Source organism: Falco rusticolus, chromosome 5 (assembly GCF_015220075.1).
Source record: "Falco rusticolus isolate bFalRus1 chromosome 5, bFalRus1.pri, whole genome shotgun sequence".
Classification (NCBI taxonomy): domain Eukaryota; kingdom Metazoa; phylum Chordata; class Aves; order Falconiformes; family Falconidae; genus Falco; species Falco rusticolus.
The window spans coordinates 32,233,081-32,253,571 of record NC_051191.1 but is presented as its reverse complement, the minus strand read 5'-3'; the positions used below and the strand labels follow the sequence as shown (position 1 = coordinate 32,253,571).

Here is a 20,491-nt window from a genome sequence, read left to right as displayed (position 1 = left end):
CTTCTACAACATGATGACCCACTTAGTGGATGAGGGAAAGACTGTGGATGTGTCTACCTAGATTTAGTAAAGCCTTTGGCACCGTTTCCCATGGCATTCTCCTGGAGAAACTGGCTGCTCGTGCCTTGGATGGGCGTACTCTTCTTCACTGATTAAAAATCTGTCTGGATGGCCGAGCCCAAAGAGTGGTGGTGAATGGAGTCACATCCAGCTAGTGGCTGGTCACAAGTGGCGTTCCTCAGGGCTCCGGACTGGGGACAGCTCTGTTTTATATCAGATCTGAATGAGGGGATTGAGTCACCCTTAGTATGTTTGTAGATGGCACCAAGTTGGGCAGGAGTGTTGATCTGCTTGAGGGTAGTAAGACAGAGGGATCTGGACAGGCTGGACCAATGGGCCAAGGCCAGTTGTATGAGGTTCAACAAGGTAAAGTGTCAGTCCTGCACTTGGGTCACAACAGCCTCATGCAATGCTACAGGCTTGGGGCAGAGTGGCTGGAAAGCTGCCCGGCAGGAAAGGACCTTCGGGTGCTGGCTGACAGCCAGCTGGACATGAGCCAGCAGTGTGCCCAGGCAGCTAAGATGGCCAGCAGCATCCTGGCTTGTATCAGAAACAGCGTGGCCAGCAGGACAAGGGCAGTGATTGTCCCCCTGTATTCGGCACCAGGGAGGCTGCACCTCGAATACTGGGTTCAGGTTTGGGCCCCTCACCACAACAAAGACACTGAGGTGCTGGAGTGTGTCCAGAGACGGGCAGCGAGGCCGGTGAGGGGTCTGGAGCACAAGTTTGATGAGGAGCAGCTGAGGGAACTGGGGTTGTTCCTCCTGGAGAGGAGGAGGCCTAGGACCTTATTGCTCTCTACAGCTGCCTGAAAGGAGGTTGTAGCCAGGTGGGGGTCGGTCTCCCAGATGACAAGTGACAGAACAAGAGGAAATGGAACGTTGTGCCAGGGGAGGTTTAGATTGGGTATTGGGAAAAAAATTTCACTGAAAGAGTGGTCAAGCGTTGGAACAGGCTGCCCAGGGAGGTGCTGGAATCACCATCCCTGGAGGTATTCATAAGACATTTAGATGTGGCACTTGTGGACATGGTTTAGTGGTAGACTTGGCAGTGCTAGGTGAATGGTTGGACTTGATGGTCATAAAGGCCTTTTCCAGCCTAAACGATTCTATATGATTCTATATCTTCACTGGCACTGAGTCTGAGTGATGGCCAGCAGCCTGTCTGGACACCAGGTCTGTCTGGTCAGACTGGGAAGTGTGCCCAGCTTGACCAGATGCAGGCCATTTCCAGGGGGACTGGCAGGACCTGGAAAGCATCAGCTTGGCAGCCACACTCTATGTGATGCCCCCGCATCACACAGCACTACCGCACATGGTGTGATACGAATGGGGGTGTACAGGACCTCCGTGCATCCTCAGACACTCCAGTCCCCAAGGAGACATTGACACAGCCAGAGTATCTGTGGGACAGTGGGGAGCAAGTGGCTTGAAGCCCCTCTCCCTCACAGTTACCTACCAACAGCATTAGTGGGTCACATTTTATGGGAGAAGGTACACTAGCAAATTGTAGCTGTCAGGAAGGTGGAACAGATTAATAGCTTAGAGGCTATCAACTTCAAAAAAGAAAGAAGGCAGAAAGATGTAACGCAAAGCTACAATTTGGATGCTGGTTGCTCAGGCTGGTTCTGGAAAATGGTTTGGAAACTTATTGGGCTTAAAAAGAAATAAGTTCTCCAGCCCTTCTTAACCCATAGATGATGATGTTGATCCAAAATATTTACAGTGTCAAAGGGCCTATTCAAGGTGATGGGGGCATTGAACCCCACCTGTCAAGACTGCATCTTAACAAAGGTCTCCTTGGAAATCAGTGCTAAAGGCCTAATCTGGCAGTCACTGCTATGGAAGAGCCCAGAAGATTTGTCTGTAAAAGGATGGCAGGAGGCTGTCCTGTGGTATTTTTAATCCCAATTGCTATAAACTGTAATAGGATCTGTGATGCTTCAGTTGTTCGGATGGGTGACTTGGCAATTGTTTTCTTCTTCCTCTGGCATTTTCCCAATTATTCTTCTTCTTAGTAGAAATGCATATATAGGAAATAATATTCTATTTTATGTAATTGGTCACAAACCGGACAAAAAAAAAAAAAAAGAATCACTTAGAATGAGCAGTGACTGATCCCATTCTGAAGTAATTCCCAAATTACAAATGCTTCTCAGCTCCCTATCACTCTCTCTTCTCCAAGCCTGGCAACTGTCTTCATTCCCAGGCATTCCCTTCATTCCCAGCTTGTAATGTCTGACATAAAGCACCATTAAATATAATTAAACTTATTTAAGAGACGCAATCTGCCACCGTGCCAGTATCTGTAATAACAGGCGCTTAGAAACTGCACAGAAAAAGAGAACTCAATTTTTTCAAGTGTAGCACACCTACTGCTCAGTAATGGTCCTGTCAAACTGAATCTCCATGCTCTACTGCTAAAAGCTAGGCATCTGGTATAGTATTCATTTCCAGAAATCTTTTTTTCTATTGTCTGAAAATGGCCTCTTACTTTACTATGATGATTTTAAAATACACCAGAAATGTATTCTCCTGCATAGCTATTCATTCTGCTGTAAGAATACAGAAAAAACAGATGGGACTAATTTTCTCTTACTTGGTCCAAACATTTCAACAAGTGGGTTATTTTGCTTACCAGCCTTTGGACTCCCTGCTGTTGTTAATAGGATTATTTGGATAAATAAACTCATCCAACTTTGGCCCTATATAAATCATACACCTGAGGCAGAACATGCAGAAGTTAATGGAAAGAACGGATGTCTGCTTTGGTAAGAAATGAGCTGATGTTGCTTTACTATGAAAAGACATTAAAATCTTCTTGCCTGAAACAAAAATTCATTTTTCGGCATAGATCTCCAGTTTTACTTCTGCTATAGTTCAATGAGCACCAAAAAGTGAACAGGTTGGAACATAGTTTGGGAGGGTAAGAGAAGGAAGGTTTATTATAGCCACCTTATGGTTTACAGATGTTCCAAGTAGGCATATAGATGTCTCTTTTGTTTCAGAGTTATCCCTGCACTATTTTTGCCAACGTTCAAACTAATTTCTCCCTTCAAGGCTCTATCTACCTTAACTACAGTTGGAGGAAAACAGGTTACAGTCTAGCATACAGCAAAAGCAAGGTAAGAAAATGAAACAAGGAAACAAAACCAGTTTCCACTACAGACAGGAAAGGAAAATTTTTAAGAAGTGAAAGGATGAAGTAAAATAGAATGGACATCCACCTTTTCCTTCAGGGGAGAATGAATTAACAAGGCAAGATGTGATGAGGTACATATATCAGTGACAGATTGCAAAGACAGTATTGAGATGGAGATCCTGAACAAGGGAAAGTAAAAGCTGAGCAGTGCTGTAAGTATGCACCTCACAGGAGAGGTGTGGGTTAAACCCCTGTATGTCATCCCAGGTGGCCTTCATCTGCTTCCCAAACTCTGATCATCAAGGAGCTGAAGCTGTAGTAAAATGTGCCAACAGGCTGTACCTACCTCTAAGATGAAGTATTTTAACCCTGGAAGTGACTGCCATGACTGAGGTGCTCTGATACACCACCCTGTGTAATGTTTCTTGCTTTCTCATCATCATCTGGCCTGTTTGTAGGGGAATGACAGGAGTATATAATGGAACTGGTGTGATGATGGAGTGGAAGTAGGAGTAGGAATGAAGCACCCCTTGTACCTGGTAACTGAACATGTAAGTGACATTGATGTGTTGTCCCAGTGTGCAAGAAAATGTGCATTGCAAACAGGTGCAACAGTGGAAAAGGACATTAGCTGCTCCTTTTTTTTTTTTCCTGCTGGGCTGCAAAAAATTCCTCTTTGCTCAGATGTGCTAGTAGGGCTACTCATGAAACTCCCTTCCTCGGTTCAGTCCACATGAGCTGAATTAGCCAACGCCTATGAATGGAGCTGTTTAGACTGACAGAGGTGCTTGGGGAGATGCTCCCCTGAGGAGCAGGGGAGAACAGGGATGAGCAGTTTGCAGCAAACGAAGAGCAGTCATCTCTTCGGCTGGTGCAGTTGCATTTGTCCTTGGTATCTGGCCCTCCTGTGAGTTTGGCCTAGTGAATTTATCACCCTGTAAATGTGTAGCTGGTTCCAACTGTGAATTTGAAGAGCAGGCATATAATTTTAATCTTTTTTACCTATCCTTCAGCCAGAGCTGCATTAAGATGGTTACCTATGGCACCTGAGAAACTAGCTGCACCTGTGAAAGCAATTTTTCTCAAGCAATCCTCCTATTTAGTATATAAAGCACTCATCAAAAATAAGTGAAGTTGTGGAAAACTGGGGAGGTAATTGCACTGTACTTTAATTTCTCTTTATATTAGATACTATGGGAATAAACCAGGCAGACAGAATGACATATTAGACAAGGGGTGGAGGAGATGACCCTTCACAAGGTCATTTTGTTTCTGGACGAGACATTTGTCGCAGCTGCAGCACTGTTCTGCTTTGGCTGAGAAGGGTGTGCAATGTATTTTTTAATGAAATATTTAAGACACTGTTCCCAATGTGAATGTGGTCTAATGAACACATTCAGTAACTGTAATCTCTGTTAATGTTGACTGTGCCTGTGACCTTGGATAAATCATCGCATCTCTTTGTGCCTATCTTCATCTATGAAATGTCTTCCTCACAGATATGTAGTGAAGATTTATTAGTTAATGTTTACAAAGTGCTTTGAAGACTTAAATATGGTTATTAGTTTAACGACTCTGAAGTTTATGAGATCAAGAGGGCATCTTACCCTTTGCATCCAACTCACCAGCTGGGGGCTGCAGTAACTGTCCCGTAAATAAATACATCATTCACATCAGTCTTTACACATAGCTGTTATCTGCTACTAAATGTCTTTATAATTCTACATGGTCACTGGCTGTCCACTGTCTGTAAGTGCCTAATCATTTATAGCAATTAAGGAATAAATTATGTTCATTTTTACAAAACTACTACACTAGAGATGAAATTTTTTTGCATGCACTGGTAGGATTTGTTGCTCCAAGCAACTATAAGGTGATTTTTTTCAATCGTCCCTTTAGTCATATAATCTAGAGCACCTAATTTCCCAGGCAAACAGCAGAATCCTATCTGGACCTGGGGGTGCCGTTAAAATTAAGTAGGATTGAATTTTGTAAGTTTATTTTGAGCCGAATCTCTGGAAGACATAGGCAGGTATTGTTGTAAGCGTCTTTTCTGAGCTTCCAGATGAAAATACGCAACTGATGTACCTCTGCTTCTTATGCTGTAGTTTAGTATGCTACAGGAGATCTCTCTAGCACAGTGAAGCAACAGAAGTCTTGAGGACAGCTATTGAAAAAGTGTGACTGCTCATAAAAGCCTGACTAGAAATCATATATAGTGCCGAACCTCAGTTTTCCACCAATGAAAATGAAATCAGACTTTGTCCCAAGTTGATTGGTAATGTATTTTTTCTGTCTTTTCGGCAAAAGAAACTGCAGTGCCATGGAAATAAGCCAGAGCTGTCAACTCTTAGCGTAGTTCAACGTTGCTGTGATTTATGTGTGGATGTATCGTCCCTGTGCTAATGGTAAATAAGCGTACGGTTATTGTTCATGCCTCCATTTCCCTATGTTCTTCTGTTCTTCTGTATTGAGGTTGAATGAGTTCATTTCCATCACGAAGAAAGGAAGGATATGTGGAAATATGAACAGCTGTACGTCTGGCGTAGCATGAAATGGTCCATGAAAAGATGGATGAGGCTACTTTCTTTTACCAGAAAGGATTACCAGGAAGGAAGACCAGGAAACCCATGAGCATCAATGATGGCAAGACCAACGGTGAAGTGACAGGTTTCTTGGCTTTGCTGCCATCTAGCAGAAGATAGGCAGCCTGACACCCACCCACCTGCTGGGACACAGAAGCAAATTAGATTCCTGAGGTAGGTGGGGGATAATGTGGATTATGGCTGAGGTCTGGGCTGGACATTCTGGCCTAAGGCCTCTGCATGTTGCTAGCTGACTGTTACAAGGTGGTTTTGGATGAGCAGTAAGGAGGCTGCTATTCCTTCCTTCTTGTCTTTACTCACCTTAGTTGGAGAAGTCTCCCTGAAGTGCAGAACTAGCTGAGACTCACCCATGTCACTGGAGGAGTGAACAAATAAGGACACTTACCTACCTCAGCAAGACAAGAGCCTTTTTCCTTTCTCGGGAAAGGAAAGCACTCCTGATGTACAGAAGACATTTAATAATAATCAGTTAATAGTAACAGTCACCTTGATCTAGGTTTGGTCAAGGCTCACGCTAAAAGAAACCTTTAGCTTCTAAAGCATTTCAAGCAAGTCATTAGCTGATTCTGAGTTTATACCACTTTATCATCTGAACGGTCTTGAACAAAGCTTAGTTACGTAATGATCATATTAGGCTCCTAAATGAGTTTCCTTTCCTGTAATTATTAATCCTCCAGCTTCCCTCTTTCTTGCAATCTCATTTTCTCCGGCAGTGTATATTCCTTTCACAGAGACAGATCTTGCAGACAGTCATTTACGGTCTGTGTTCATTAGTTCACAGGCAAAGGAAGCTAAGCAGACTCTACTCTGATTTTCCTTTTGTTCAATGGAAACAGCGTTTATTATGGTTTTGTTGCTGAGGGAAAGTTCAATTGCTAACGTAACACAGGCTAAAAATTCGCAGAAAGAGAAATGTTTCATGTTCTGGAACAACTGAGCTCACGTATTTTCCAGGGAAGGAAAGAAACTGCTAAACCTGAGGTAATTGAAATGTGCTTGTGAAGCTAACAAACATTACGAGAATGTTGCGATTAGGCTCAAACTAAGGATTAACCAGATCACAGCCTGAAGGTTAAGCTTTAAAAGAAACCGAGGCACGTTAAGGTACAGGAATACACAGACAAATCACCCGAGTAAGTCTGCTCTGTAGCAGTGTTCACTATATGATTGAAAGTAATTTTCCCTGCCAGATCAGATTAGACTGACTGTTTTTAAAGATAAAGTGAGAAATTTTATTACCGTTCCTTTTCTATTGGACGTCACAATATGGCGAAGGTCATTTGCCTGTGAGGGGTATGTCAGAAGCAATGAGACCCCCATACAGCTGAGTTTCTGGGCTGCTGCTTTTTCCTAGGGCTTATGAATTCAGCCCTAAATCGTGCTCTAAGGCCTCTGAATTGCATTAGATGTCATGTGAATGCAAATATGTGTTAAGTAATTTAAGAAACACCTCGGAGGGAGAGATGTTGACCAACCACCCTCCCTGCTCAGGTGCAGGTGGCTGAGGAAAGACATGGGGCACTCCTCACCTCCCTTGCTGGAGCTGTTGGCTGGATATTCAGATTCAGCAGAGCCTGGGGAAGCTCACAAAGGGAGAGGGCTGGCTCACGTGTTCAGCACCTTCAGAGCCACAGCTCTTCTAGGAGTGCTTGCATCAGGGCGTTGTTTGTCAGGGCCTGTGGCTAGGGTGGGATAGACATCGCCATGTGAATGTCCACTTCAGACTGGCAGGATGACGGTCTGGAGGAAGGGAGCTGGGCAGTGTGGGCTGTCCAAGAAACCACCATGGCCCATCAGGATGCGTAGGCTGCTCGGAGGAAAAGCCTGGGTGCTGTGGGACCCTGCTCTATACACTGTGGGTGCTGAGTTCTCCTCCTCTTAGTCTCCTTTTAACTTTGCAGTAGGGATATTCTTAAAATATTTTATTGCACAAAACTTCTTCAACTATTTCTTTTCAGCAGGTCCAGTAGGCCAGAAGGTAATGGTGTCTCTGCTCAGATGTGCACCAGTAACCAGCACTGAAGAGCTCACCCCCTCTACTGTGGGGTCCCCAGTGCTGTGACATGGACTGCATATGCTCTTTGTGGGGCTCAGCCTAGCAGAATTTCATGGTTAGCATCTGTACCTAATTAAGAAGGGAAACATTCAGGTATGCTTAGGTAAAATTAATGACCTTAACCCAGAAAGAAAATGAGAGAATAACTTAAGCTTTAAATCAAAATAGTTTTCAAAGCGTATTGTCAATGCCACCCAACAATTGTTTCAAATTCAGTAAAGTTAAATCAAATAGAGTATATTGTGAAAATGAGAATGTGTCATGCTGCAGAAATGTGTGTTTAAGCCATCAAAACAAAACTATTGTGGCAGTACAATTATGATTTAAAATTAGATTAAAATAAATTGATTTTTGCATCAACTTACTGGTACCTTTACAGTCATTTCAGTCTTTCTGAAGTCCACGTCAATGCATATTTCCTTTATGGGCTGGGAACTTCTAGAAACTCTAGGGAACATTCCTCTTTTATGTTCACCAGATCAAGACTGGTGGAATTAGTGTTGTTTTGAAGTGAGATTCATACCTGCTACCCAGACCTAGCCTCTGAAAGCTAAGGGTCTGTAAACCTAAGTGCCAATCAGATTCAAAGAAAGTAGAATTATGTATGTGCTCCTTATACGATTTTGACTTACTGCTTCTTCCTCTATTAAATCACTCAAGGCCCTGTAAGCACTTTTTGTGATTATTTACTTACAGTTGGTCTAGTGATTGGAAGGGAGCATGTCTATGCCAGTGCAGTTTCCTTAGCTGTAGGAGTTGTAGGTTATTGGTGATGCTCTGAATAGACTTTACCTTGAATTAAATTTTCAGGGTAAGAATTGTGTTTTCAGATGTGTGTATCAAGTAATGGGACTCTCTTCCAGTACAAAGTCCCAGGATGCTTTTTACACAAGCAATAAATGCAGCTACTTAGAGGAGGCAGAGACTTGTGTCTTTCCTTTTGTAGAGGGCATACGGTATTGCCCAGAAAAGGACAGTTTGTCCAATCAACACAGAGTTAGCTAATACAGTTTTACAAAAATCCAGTATTGGGTAGCAGATTTATTGGCTACTGATATGTGACCAAACCCAGGAAACAGCAAACCTTCCTGAACCACCACCATCTCTATTATAAATGTATTTTAACATACATTTCTAGCATTCATTCACTCTTCAGCGCGTTTCATTCATTCTTTTTAACAAAATGTCTAGTTTTCACAGAGAACAAAAAGATGAATTTTTTTAATGTCCTTTCTATAAGCTTTTCTCTTCCTTGCTCACACCAACAGCTCTTTGTGTGCAAATAACTGAATGGACAATTTTTGCTTCCAGCAGTGAATTACAAGTTCAGTTAGACATAGTCATGGAGCAATGCGACAGGAGCTGCAGTTTTGAAGCATGATGTTAACCCACACTGACACTATTTGTTCTGTCATGTACAGGCTGATAGCTTTGTGGAAGGAAAGTCAAGAGCTATCAAGGAAAACGCTCTCTGAAAATTCTCAAAAGCTGAAAGTTTTTGAAAACATGTAGAGACAATTTTAAATTTTGCAGAGAATGTGGGGAATGGCATCTTTCTCTCCAAGATGGAAACCACGAGGGGAAATAGAAATTATTGTCTTTGTTCCCCTGCCATTGAGATATTTCCACTCTCAGACCATTTGTGGCGACTTGGAAAAGCTCCTATCTGGGTAGAACCACGACAGATGTAAGGAAAACTGAAAGAGGTGCTAAGGCAGTGTCATCTAAGTTATTTAAGCTGCTTGTTAAGAAACTGGAAAAAACCCTCTGTTTTTATCATGCATAGACTTATTTTCTTGCTCAAGAAGGAAAGCCAGGATTACTCACTGCTTTTTGGAATATGAAAGCCATATAATCACTCTGTAATGTTGGGAAAAGAGTACAGGGTCTTACATGGCAGAGACTGTCCCTGGAGGCAGCCAGCATAGTATGATCCTTGGCACAGCCAGTATCTTTGACATCATCTGAGACCAAAGACTGTCAGGTTAGTAGCTATTAGCTTTTCATAAAGAAGCAGCAGTTACGCACCTTAAAATACCCATCCAGCAGAATAAATGTCCAGCACACAGGTTATACACTGCATCATAGCCCATAGCCTGAAGAAATATATGTACCTGGCTACAAAGGGGGAGGGTGAGAGCAGGCACTGGCAAGCTGACTGGACCCAGAGGCCTGTTTCATTCTTGTAGCTGAGCTAATGTCAGCCTTGCTACGTTCCCAGGAGCAGATACTGCATTTGTTCCAGCGTCGGACAGTGCTAGTGCTTGCCAGAACCCCAGACCAATGCATTGACCTGCTCAGGGTCCTTCTACACCCCTTCTACACGGGGCTGTAAGTTACATACACATGTAAAGAAACCCATTTTGGTTAAAGTATATTTGGGTCATGAGCATATTTGGGTCTAGAGTGTGGCATTATAGATTTGGTTATCTAAGGCCCCCATCCATTTGAGGTCACCTGGTGAGACCTTTTGTGATGCAAAACTGAGTGGCTATAGTTTTGCTGCTGCTGAGGACTTGTGGATGGATGGTTAAAGTGGAGCTGAGAAAGCTCCTTGCTCAGCTTCACAGTCTTGCTTATTTGCTTAGACATCAGACAGCTATTCACGCAGAAAAAGCTTGGCAGAACTTGAGCACGTCAGTACTTCTGTAGTGAAGGATGCTCCCACTTGTCTGTCCTCTGAGATTCCCATTATAGAGACGCACATATGTCTAGGACTTTCTGGGAACTGTAGGTTTCTTAGGGCCAAAATAAACCTTTTTAATGTTCTGTCTGAAGAAGGGGTTTGGAAGAGGAACCAGCTGGAAGTGCCCTAAGAACCATGACAGAATGGTGTTGAATAGATGATGAGGAACACTGCTAGCTGTGCTGTTAAGAGGTCTTCTGGAGACCATACCACTTCTGCCTCCCCATGCTTCCCTTCCTGAAAAAAATATCAAGCCCTAAATCAGGGGTCCTCAAACTTTTTAACCAGGGGGACGGCGCGCGGATGAAGTGGCAGGCAGCCATCTGCGGCTGCTTGGTTTCCCCCCCAACCCCCGGCGGGGTTGGGGCGGGGGGGTTCTGTAAATACCGGGGGCCGGATTGAGGATCCTGGGGGGCTGTATCCAGCCTGCGGGCCGTAGTTTGAGGACCCCTGCAAATAGTCAAATAGTATTTTTGTAGGGTAGTGGACTCCATCTGTCTGTGTTAGCTAGAAAACCCATTTAGCACTTTTCTCAGCTCTTCAAATTCAGCATAGTTGGTATGGATATTAATCTGTTTTTCCTGGCCACAGCAGATAGGGGTTTGGGCATGGCAGTAGTGATGTGCTCACAGCATTTTGTTGCGAAGCAGAAATGTTGCTTAGTTTCATATCAACTGAAATATTTTCAACATGTATGGCTCCCATTCCAGATGTGCATTTCAACGGTTTAAATTCAGAAGCTATGAACATGTAGATACCCCTAGTCATACTTGGCTCCGGGGCCAAAATGTTGATAGAACAGAATTTCATTGAGGTAAATGCAGTAAGAAAAAAATATTATGTGACAAGAATTTACTGCAGGCATTAAAAAATATCTTGCAATGAGACACCTTAGCTTAACTAGCATGGTACCAAGGTATTTTACTTAGGCGTTTATCTTCTCAGCATCTCAAGATATACCTGTTGTCCTGAATTTACTTTGATAAGGCAGTTCTTTTCCCTTCTTTTGCCCTACCTTTCCTCCAGAAGTACAAAGTCAACTCCTGTTCACTTTCTTAACCAAATTGAACCAAATTAATTCCTGATGCAACTTCGTTAACTTCAGCACAGTATCATGAAGGATTAACTTGCTTTGCTCACCAATCCCTAAGAGAAAATCCGTCCATTTAATCAGATATAATGTCATAGTCAACACACAGCACCAGTAAGATTCTTCCTTTGATATCCACTGTCTTCATAGTCTAAAAATGGCATGAAGTGACTTAGGCACTCTCAGAGGCTTAAGTGCACTCAGAGTTGTGTAAGTGATAGCCTCACAGAACTGAAAGCCTTAGGAAGCAAAGATCAAAGCAAGCTCCTTTTATAGTTTTGCTGTTTGTGCAACAAATTCGCTGCTTGTAGTATGTCTTAATATGAATTCTGATGTCTTTCAAGTGATATTTAATCCAGATCCCAAGTAGGATTTTTTTTGTCTATACCATGGCATGATGGATGTCCCATACAAGTGAGTCACTCATCCCTAAAATCTCCTGGAATTGTGTCACTATGCAACAGGATATTAATTAAAAATATCTGTCCCTGAATAACAAACCGAAATTGCACGGCTGAGTTACAGACTCTTAAAAATAGGAGGTGATTGTGGTAAATCTGAATGATGAATTCATTAAATGGAGAGTTTAAAAATTACCTCCAATGTTTTATATACAGATATATATATAGATAATTTACTCGTGGTATAACTTTTACTCTCTTGAGAGGAAGCACAGAAAGATGTGACTCCTCAAACAGAAATCACAAATGTGATTTATGGATTCAAATTGATCTATGGAGCATAGACAAAACTCATAGACATAGACAAAAAAACATCAACAGAACTCATGACTTCATCTAAACTAGCAAAAGTTTTATTCTGCAATTCCGATAGAATCAATGACTCAATGGTACAGGAAAAAAAGAAAAGAAAAGGGTTGTTACCCTTTACTTATGGAAGTTCAAGCAGAGTGCATCAAGGACTTAATTCAAATGTAGCACAAAAGCTCCTGAGAGGAGACTGACACAGATTCATTTGATTCATTTAAAAAAACCTACCTGTCATACAAATGTTCTGGAGAAAGTACTGTGTGGAACAGTCCTCTATTGTGAGAAGGACTGGACTGAAAAACTCTGAAAACTTCTCTCATTTTCAGATGAATGCTCTATTGCTTTTTTCAAGAACTGCTGCAATGAGGGTAGTTCCCTCTCCACCATTCTAGGAGCTTCTCTATATTTCTTGTTTATTCAAATTGCTGATTTCTAAATGCCAACTTGGGACAAGAAAGCAGGGACTGCCCCTATAGAAGCGATATAGTTGTGTGCCCCTTTTAGTCCTGTTTCAAAGGATGTGAACAGGACATGGGAGACAAGCTTCTCCACGCCCCAACAAGCTAGTACAGGATGGGTAGTCCTCAAGCAAATCGTCCCCTGAAACAAGGTGGATGGGTGAGGGCAGTTGTGTCCCAGAGGGCTGTGCCTGAACAGTTGCACCACCTTCCAGGCTGCACATTTACGGGTTTGCCTCAAGTTGTAACATCTTTTCCGTTTTATGGAACTTAATTAGGATGTTCATCCAGTTTGCAGTGTGGAGAAGGATGGGACCCATCAGGATATGTCATGATCCAGTGATATAACAGGAAAACATGGGAGGAGACCAGATGTTCATACAAGGGGCTATCTTTTGGAAATGCAGGCTGTTTGACACGAAGGGTTTCACCCTCACTTAATATAAACAGGCAGAGGCAGCACCATCTCCAGCTGTTGTACAGTGCTGTATGAACAACAGAGCTGTCCAGCTCTTGCAATCCCATAGAAGACCAAGTGAACAGCTTCAGGAGACTGTCATCAAAAAGCATCACAGTGCAATACTCAGTAATTGACTGCTTGGATTTGCTGACATTGTTCAATCTTTGCAGAAGTGTTTCCAAAGCTGTGATCATCTTACAGTTGCTTCACATTTTCCTAAGCTGAAATGGGAATGACCTAGCTTCTATTCTGGTTCAGCTGTAGTTGACTTGCTGGCTGGCTGTTCTTACTGCAAAGGTTTCTGAATTTATTTTATTATTCTCCTCCTTCATAGCATCGGTTTTAATTTAGCATCTTGTCCTCCAGAGTGTTTTCAATGTCATTTTTTTCCCCATCTCATACACATTTTCAGGCTGCTATAAACAAGCTGTATTGCTGGTGAGCAGACAGGAAACAGCTTGAAAGGAAAGGAAGGACCTCAGAAAATTAATTCCCACCAGAACAGAGCTTGAGTATCATCAGTTGTGGTTAGGCAGGTATTTGCACTGCTGGTGTGGCTATCAGGCTCTTCAGTGCTGGGCTTCAGAGGGTTTTTGCTTCAAATACCTTCAGAGGGTATTTGCAAACTTCTTGTAATACAGCTTTCTGATAACCCACTAAGAACAAAAATACATCAGTTCTAGCAAATGCTAGATATACTCTGAACCTGTTTGCTAGAAGGGAGATTTAGCCAGGTGTGGTTTGGCAAAATTCCCTTTGATCCCCAAGAGTGGGTTATCATTCAGTGAGCACTGGCTGCTGCTGTCATCCCAGGAATGGCTGTGTGGTATGATACAGCTGGTGCTATGTCGGTATGATACAGATCCTCTGGTTGGAAAGATATTTAATCCAGCTCATCATGCTGCTAGTCATTGATGCAAAGGTCCTCTGTCTGAAGTACTGCTGAACGGGGAAGTTCTTTTTACTCCTATCTGGTTATGACTAATCTCAGCCAGGCTCCCTTTAGCCAAGCAGGGGCCCAAGACAAACATGGTCTCTCCCTCTTAATTACAGCCTTTACCCTTTGGTTTAACACAAAAAACCTAGTAATTAGACTAAAGAAATGCCAGTAGATATACGTGAACATGGGATCAGTTTACAGGGTGATATGTTAAAGCTGATTCAAGCATGTACACGATCTCTTTCTCATTATGGAGGTGTGATGAATCACTTTGTCTCATTATCACACTATTGGATTAAATAGAGTCATTTTAACCTCCCTCCTTATCTTGGAATCTACTCTGGCTCAACAGAAGCCAATTTCTTTTGGAAAATGTGATTGAGCTTTTGTATCTGTGTTTATGTGGCTCTGCAGAGATCTTCCAGTATTAAGTCAATTTTAGCCTTTCCATCAATCACCTGAACTCGAACAGCATGTTAAAGTCATTGCCTGGGAGAGCAGCCTCCCTCAGGGTGTCTCCAAGGTCAGGTCCTTTGCTCATAAGGGTTACAGTGAAGACAGCTAAAGGGGAGGGCTTGCCCCTCCTCTCCCTTGGGAGCTGCTTTATGGCTGGTCCCACCTGGGCTGGGTGGCAGCCAGGTGGCAGCTGTGCCTGGGCTCATACCTCCATCCGTGATCTTGGTCTGGACCCAGACCTGCTAGCTTGGCTTGCTGGCTTGGCCTCAGAGCAGCCTGGCTGCTGAGCTGGGTGATTGCTGGGCTGCACCTGGCCCTGCTCGCTGCCTCTGGGCCCAGCTCAGACCCTCACGTGCCGCTCTGCCACCTGGCTGCTTGTCACTGAGGCCACTGCTTCTGCCAGTTTTGCTACCATGCCTGCCTCCCAACTCTCCTTCCCTGGGGAGCAGTCAGCCCTTGCTGCACCCTGACACAAGTTTTTAGGACTCACCTAAGTCAGAAAATGTTCCCCGTGTCTCCTTCCATGGTCTAGTTCTGAGATGGGTCTGAAAGCAGTTTCACCTGAGTGACAGGTAACCCTGACAGTCATAATCTGACATAGCCCAAGACGCCGGTAGCCCTGTGTTTCATTCCAACAATTCAAGATTTATTGAGGCACAGCACCTACCTTCCTGCATGTCAGTTGATCCCTGCAGGTGTCTGGCATCCACTACCCCGTTCCTGCCAAACTTGTGCTGTGCGGTCAGTTGTGGTGGGCAATAGGTTACGTTAAGGGAAGTTGCCCATGGAGGGAACAGAGGTCAGCAGAGCCATGGGAAGGACAGCCTAGGTCTACTGCAGTGAGGAGGACCCATAATGTCACAAAACTTCACAGGGAAGCAGGTCTCATGATTAATATTACTCACAAGGCAGAACAATTGTGATGCAATGCTTTTGTGCAATTCTGCTGTGGTTTATGTTCTGCAGCAGGGATGGGCTCAGCCTTTGCAGTGGTTTAGGTTTTGATATCGGGCTCCTGCAGGTCTCATTTAATCACAAACAGGCTGCTGTGGTAACACAGGGACCATGTGATATGGAGGAATCCCTGTCAAAATACAGACCTTCACCTCCACCCAGGTTCCACAACCCATAAAACAATCATCTGTGGGCTGCCCAGTACACAGTCATTTATATCTTGCCTAGAAATAACGAAGTCCTCTCCATTTCACCCAGTACAGAGTCACTTTAAGTGCCACGGAGAATCCCACATTGGTGAGTGGGTGTTGCAGCGAGTAGCAGCAAGTAGCACTAGCTGGGTGCAAAGTGCACACCAGTGCAAGAGGCAGCCCACATCCACGTTTATGTGCTTCCCTCACAAATACACTGCTACGACAGCCCTGCAGGGGACTGAGCTCAGCAAGATGGGGACCTGAAGTGGGAGTGAACCCTGTACTTCTTGTGGGGTGTAAGGAGCTGCTTCTGACTGCTGCTTGAGACCAGAGCCAGACTGTAAGTTGGTGGCCATGCTGGGGAGGACAGGGCATACCAGAAGGGTCAGACATACTTTGATGCCCGGCTGTAGCCTCACCCTCCAATGGTCCTGAGCCTCTGAGCCCTGGGTGGACTGGTATCAGAGAGATGCCAATGCTGCAGGTGAGTGCTTTGAGCTGGAGGTGGTTTGCAGCAGCTCTGCGCGAGGAGGGACCATAGCATGCCATCAGGCATGCCAGAGAAGCAGGCACCCTGAGCTGCAGGTAGCAGGAGCAACGGCAGAAGAAATTGGGATGCAGACCTCCTCTAGGGAAGACTGATACTCTGTTTCATAGAATCATGGAATGGTTTGGGTTGGAAGGGACCTTAAAGATGATCCAGTTCCAACCCCCTGCCGTGGGCAGGGACACCTTCCACTAGACCAGGTTGCTCAAAGCCCCATCCAGCCTGGCCTGGAACACTTCCAGGGATGGGGCATCCACAGCTCCTCTGGGCAACCTGTTCCGGTGCCTCACCACCCTCACAGGAAAGAATTTCTTCCTAATGTCTAATCTAAACCTACGCTCTTTCAGTTTAAAGCCATTACTCTTTGTCCTGTTGCTACAGGCCCTACCAAAAAGTCTGTCCCTGTCTTTCCCATAAGCCCTCCTTAAGTATTGAAAGTTTCCTCTACCCTCACTGAAGAGGAGTTTGGAGGTAAGATGATGCAGAGAAAAGGCAATGGTGCTGAGCACAGGCAGTCAGAGCTTGCAGAGCCCAAGGCAGAGGACAGGCTGTACCATGCCAGGTAGGAGATGTGTGATTTGGGCTGGTTTGTTCCCAGCCACCTGCACCTTATAAAGTGATAGCTGCCTTTTGGAGATAAAGGTCAAGGGACCTTCCTTCCCCTCGACCTCAGGTGACCTTGGGATCTGTATGGTCCGGAGAGCTGTGCAGGCATTCACAGTAGTGCCTCAACACCTCAGAACCCCATGGCGGTCAGTGTACCCCTGCAGGGGCCTGGCCTGGCTCTCCTCTTCGCTTTAATCCACTCAGGCATTTTTCACCTCCTCTCTGTTTTGCTGAAAATACTGAAATGGTTTTGGTGTTTGTTTTTTTTTTTTTCCGTAGGGCTTGGAGGGGCCTCCCCTTCCTAACCAGCTGCTCACTGGGGACTGACTCCAAAACTGCCCTTGAACACAGCTTGGTGCTGCCCCACAGCCCTGCATGGGCAGATGTCTCAGGGAGGGATGGATTTCTGCTTCTTGTTGTGGTGACTCTGGCTTTCCTTTTAATTTTGACCAGGCAGAATCCCTCCTTGAAAAGGAAACAGAGGAAATAAGTATGATCTGGTTTTGCATAGAATTACAGAAATAACATTTTTCTATGCAAAGTCATAATGCAGACCAAGATTTCCTGGGCTTCAAGAGACTTAGAAGGTTTAAAAACCTCTGAGGTTCATTTTACTCTCCTTAATTAAACTCTCCATGTCTTGAGAAAGCCAAAGTGAGGCTACAGGCATGTTTACCTGGCATAACAAATGGCAGGGACTTTGCTAGGAAAAAACTGGTGAGCTGGTACTTTCCTTCTGTCCTCTGGTTTCCCCCAGAGGTAACAATTCACCAGGCTTGTGCCGGACTTTGCAGCTTGCACTAGCTTGAAGAAGTATCTGGAGAGACTTCTTAACTGGGGGAGGAGGGAGGCTGGCGCCTCAGTGAATCCTTTTATCCTCTGCAGAGGCTCCTGGAGCTCAGCCCTAGATGCTCTGGCAGGGCATTGCATAGTTATCTGATTAAAGCAAAATACATTCCCTGACTGCATCTGAAATGTTCTTTCCCCTTTAATTGTATATGCTGGGAGGACTGCAAAAGCTTTTGCTCTCTCAGCCTCTTAAAATATTTTTTTATCTAATGCCTTTTGAAGTATTTTTGCAAATGTCTTACAGACATAATGGGCTCCAATCTATGTGATTTCAGCCTCACACATGAAGAGGAATCTTACATTAGAAATCAACGGTCATACAGCAAGATAAAGGTCACTCCAAGACCATCAGGCTTGTATTGCAGGAGCAGAAGGGCAGGTTTTGATGCTGTCCCAAGCTAACATGCTCTGACATGTCCTCAGGAGCAGCCTCAAATAATGTGAAGTCCCAAGCAAGGCTGAGCAGAAAAACCCTCAATTATTTTCAAATCAGTAAATGTACTTGTCCAACTGTTTCTTAACACCTGCTCAGCAGGGCTGCCCCCTGCCCCCTCTCCATCTCCCTTTTCTCCTGCATGCTACTTCCACAAGCTAGCCCCTCAGCTCCTGTGATGCCAGGTGATATTCCTGGCTGACTGTCATTGCTCTGCTTTTAGAGAAGTCAAAACCCGCTTTGCTCAGTAGATGAGGAGTAGAATTAAATCCAGAACCAGGAGAGAGGTCCTCTTCCCCTTCAAGCCAATGTAAATCACAAGCGAGTCCATTGGAGCCACTGGCATTGTGTTAATGTAAAGGAAGACAGGAACACAAGTGTTTGAGCATTCACCACTTGGGCCTAGAGTGTCAGCAGAGACATTTTTCACCAACATCTTTCAAACGTCCTACCTTCAGCGGGGTAATGATGGGAACCCTAACATAGGTGAGGTGCCAGCAACTGGTTTTGTCACGACTCCAGGCAAGCCTTAGAGCAGATTCCAGCCACCTCCTCCCTAACATCTTCTTCTACCTTCTGTTCATTAAATTTCAGGTGTATTTCAGGCACAGAACTAATTGTTACCAGTTAATCAAGATTTTAAAAGGGTGTAGGGTGATTAAATCACATGTTGGTTGGCTATCAGTGAGGTGCAGACACAATGAAGAGGCAAAGCTTTTTCTTAGCATTGAAGAATTGGCTAGCAAAGTCAGGGAAATGTTTCCTACTGGACAATTTATTGTTGAGGAATGAAATCTTTATACTTACATCTTATTTTCTGGGCTTTAAATTGCTTCCCTTTTCTTCCTGAAAGATTAAACCTGTTCCAAATTGGCCTATTTTAGCTGTTGTTAGAAGCACATACCAAGCTGCAGCATTTTACAGGCCCTGCAGATCTGTTTGATTTCCCTACAGCACCTTCACTACCACACCACACCGAGAGGGTAAGTCTGCAAACCGCTGGTTCACAGCTGTCAGTTTTGAAACAAGAAAGCAACTGTTGAAAAAAACCAAGTTTCACGCTCCCCTCCCACCCATATTTGGTATGTCATCTATGAAATTACACTGCTGTCACATCCAGGGCAAGAAAAATCCAGCTGGAGATGGGAGAAAGGCGTAGAGTCTGGCGTTTCAGGGTGAAAATGAGAACTTTGTTTATTTGCAAAATGGAGTAAAATGGAGCAGCTCTGACTGAGGCAGACCTTTGTGTCCCCTCAGAGTCCCACAATATCAGACTTGGCGGTCACAGCATTTTGCAAACAAGCAATGCAGCCTTTTGCCCACTCACCAGCAAAGTCGCTGTGGCCTCCCAGGGGAGTGCGGGAAAGCTTCAAGCTTTTGGACCTTAAGCCAGTGCTGACTGACACCGTTAGGATTCATTTCATTGCTCCAGGAGGCCTTGGAGAAAGTGCTTGAAAAAATATCCTAAATTCTCAATGCATTTCTGGCGCAATAAATTAATTTAGAAAGAACCTGGATGTTAAGGCTTACTGCCCACATGGATCTTCTCAGAGGATGAGAGTCAGCATGTCTTAAATTTGCCTGATTTGTGTGTGAAGACTTTCTTTTCACCTCTTTACATCCTGAGCTATTAAATTTTAAATTATTATGCAGGCCAAGGAGCCTTGCTCAGGAACTCCCTGGGCTGGAAGGAGAAAGTGTTGCCATGTCCCAAACACCACTCAGAAAACCTCCTTGTTCACCAAGACAGCTGGTGAAGACCTACTTCCCTGGATGTGGCAGGAGCAGGCTCTGTTTGCTGCCTGCTGGAGGCTTCCCTTTTGCTCCTGCCTCTGACCAGGTTTGCTGGCAGCATTCAGCACCTTCCAGCATCACAGGGTTATTTTTGTCTGCCACTTGGCTCTGGACTGCCCAGCCCAGGCTGTGGAGCATTAAGACATCCATCCACAATCCACTACTTTCAGTTTTCCCTTTTTACAGAGAATTAAATCAGGAGGAATTTGGTGCTCCCCTCTGTTTTGTACTTCAAAAGGGGGAGTTTTAAGTGCACCAGCGAGGACAAGAACTGCTATAAGCTCTAGCCCCACTCCTCTGTAAGGAAATGACGACCATGGTCCTGCCAGTGGAGCTGGAGCAGGGCTAGGCCTTGTTAGTGCTTCTCATACTGTATTTACCTTATTAATCT

The 20,491-nt window shown here is 44.3% G+C and overlaps 1 long non-coding RNA gene across 1 annotated transcript in view; it reads left to right on the top strand.

Annotated features, from left to right (window-relative positions):
* The window catches only part of LOC119149340, a 35,833-nt gene extending 29,152 nt beyond the window's left edge, over positions 1–6,681 (top strand). The window contains exons 3-4 of the long non-coding RNA XR_005104660.1: positions 3,660–3,752; positions 5,677–6,681. This is a non-coding gene — a long non-coding RNA (uncharacterized LOC119149340). The remainder of the gene's footprint in view (positions 1–3,659; positions 3,753–5,676) is intronic.
* Positions 6,682–20,491: the final 13,810 nt, after the last annotated feature.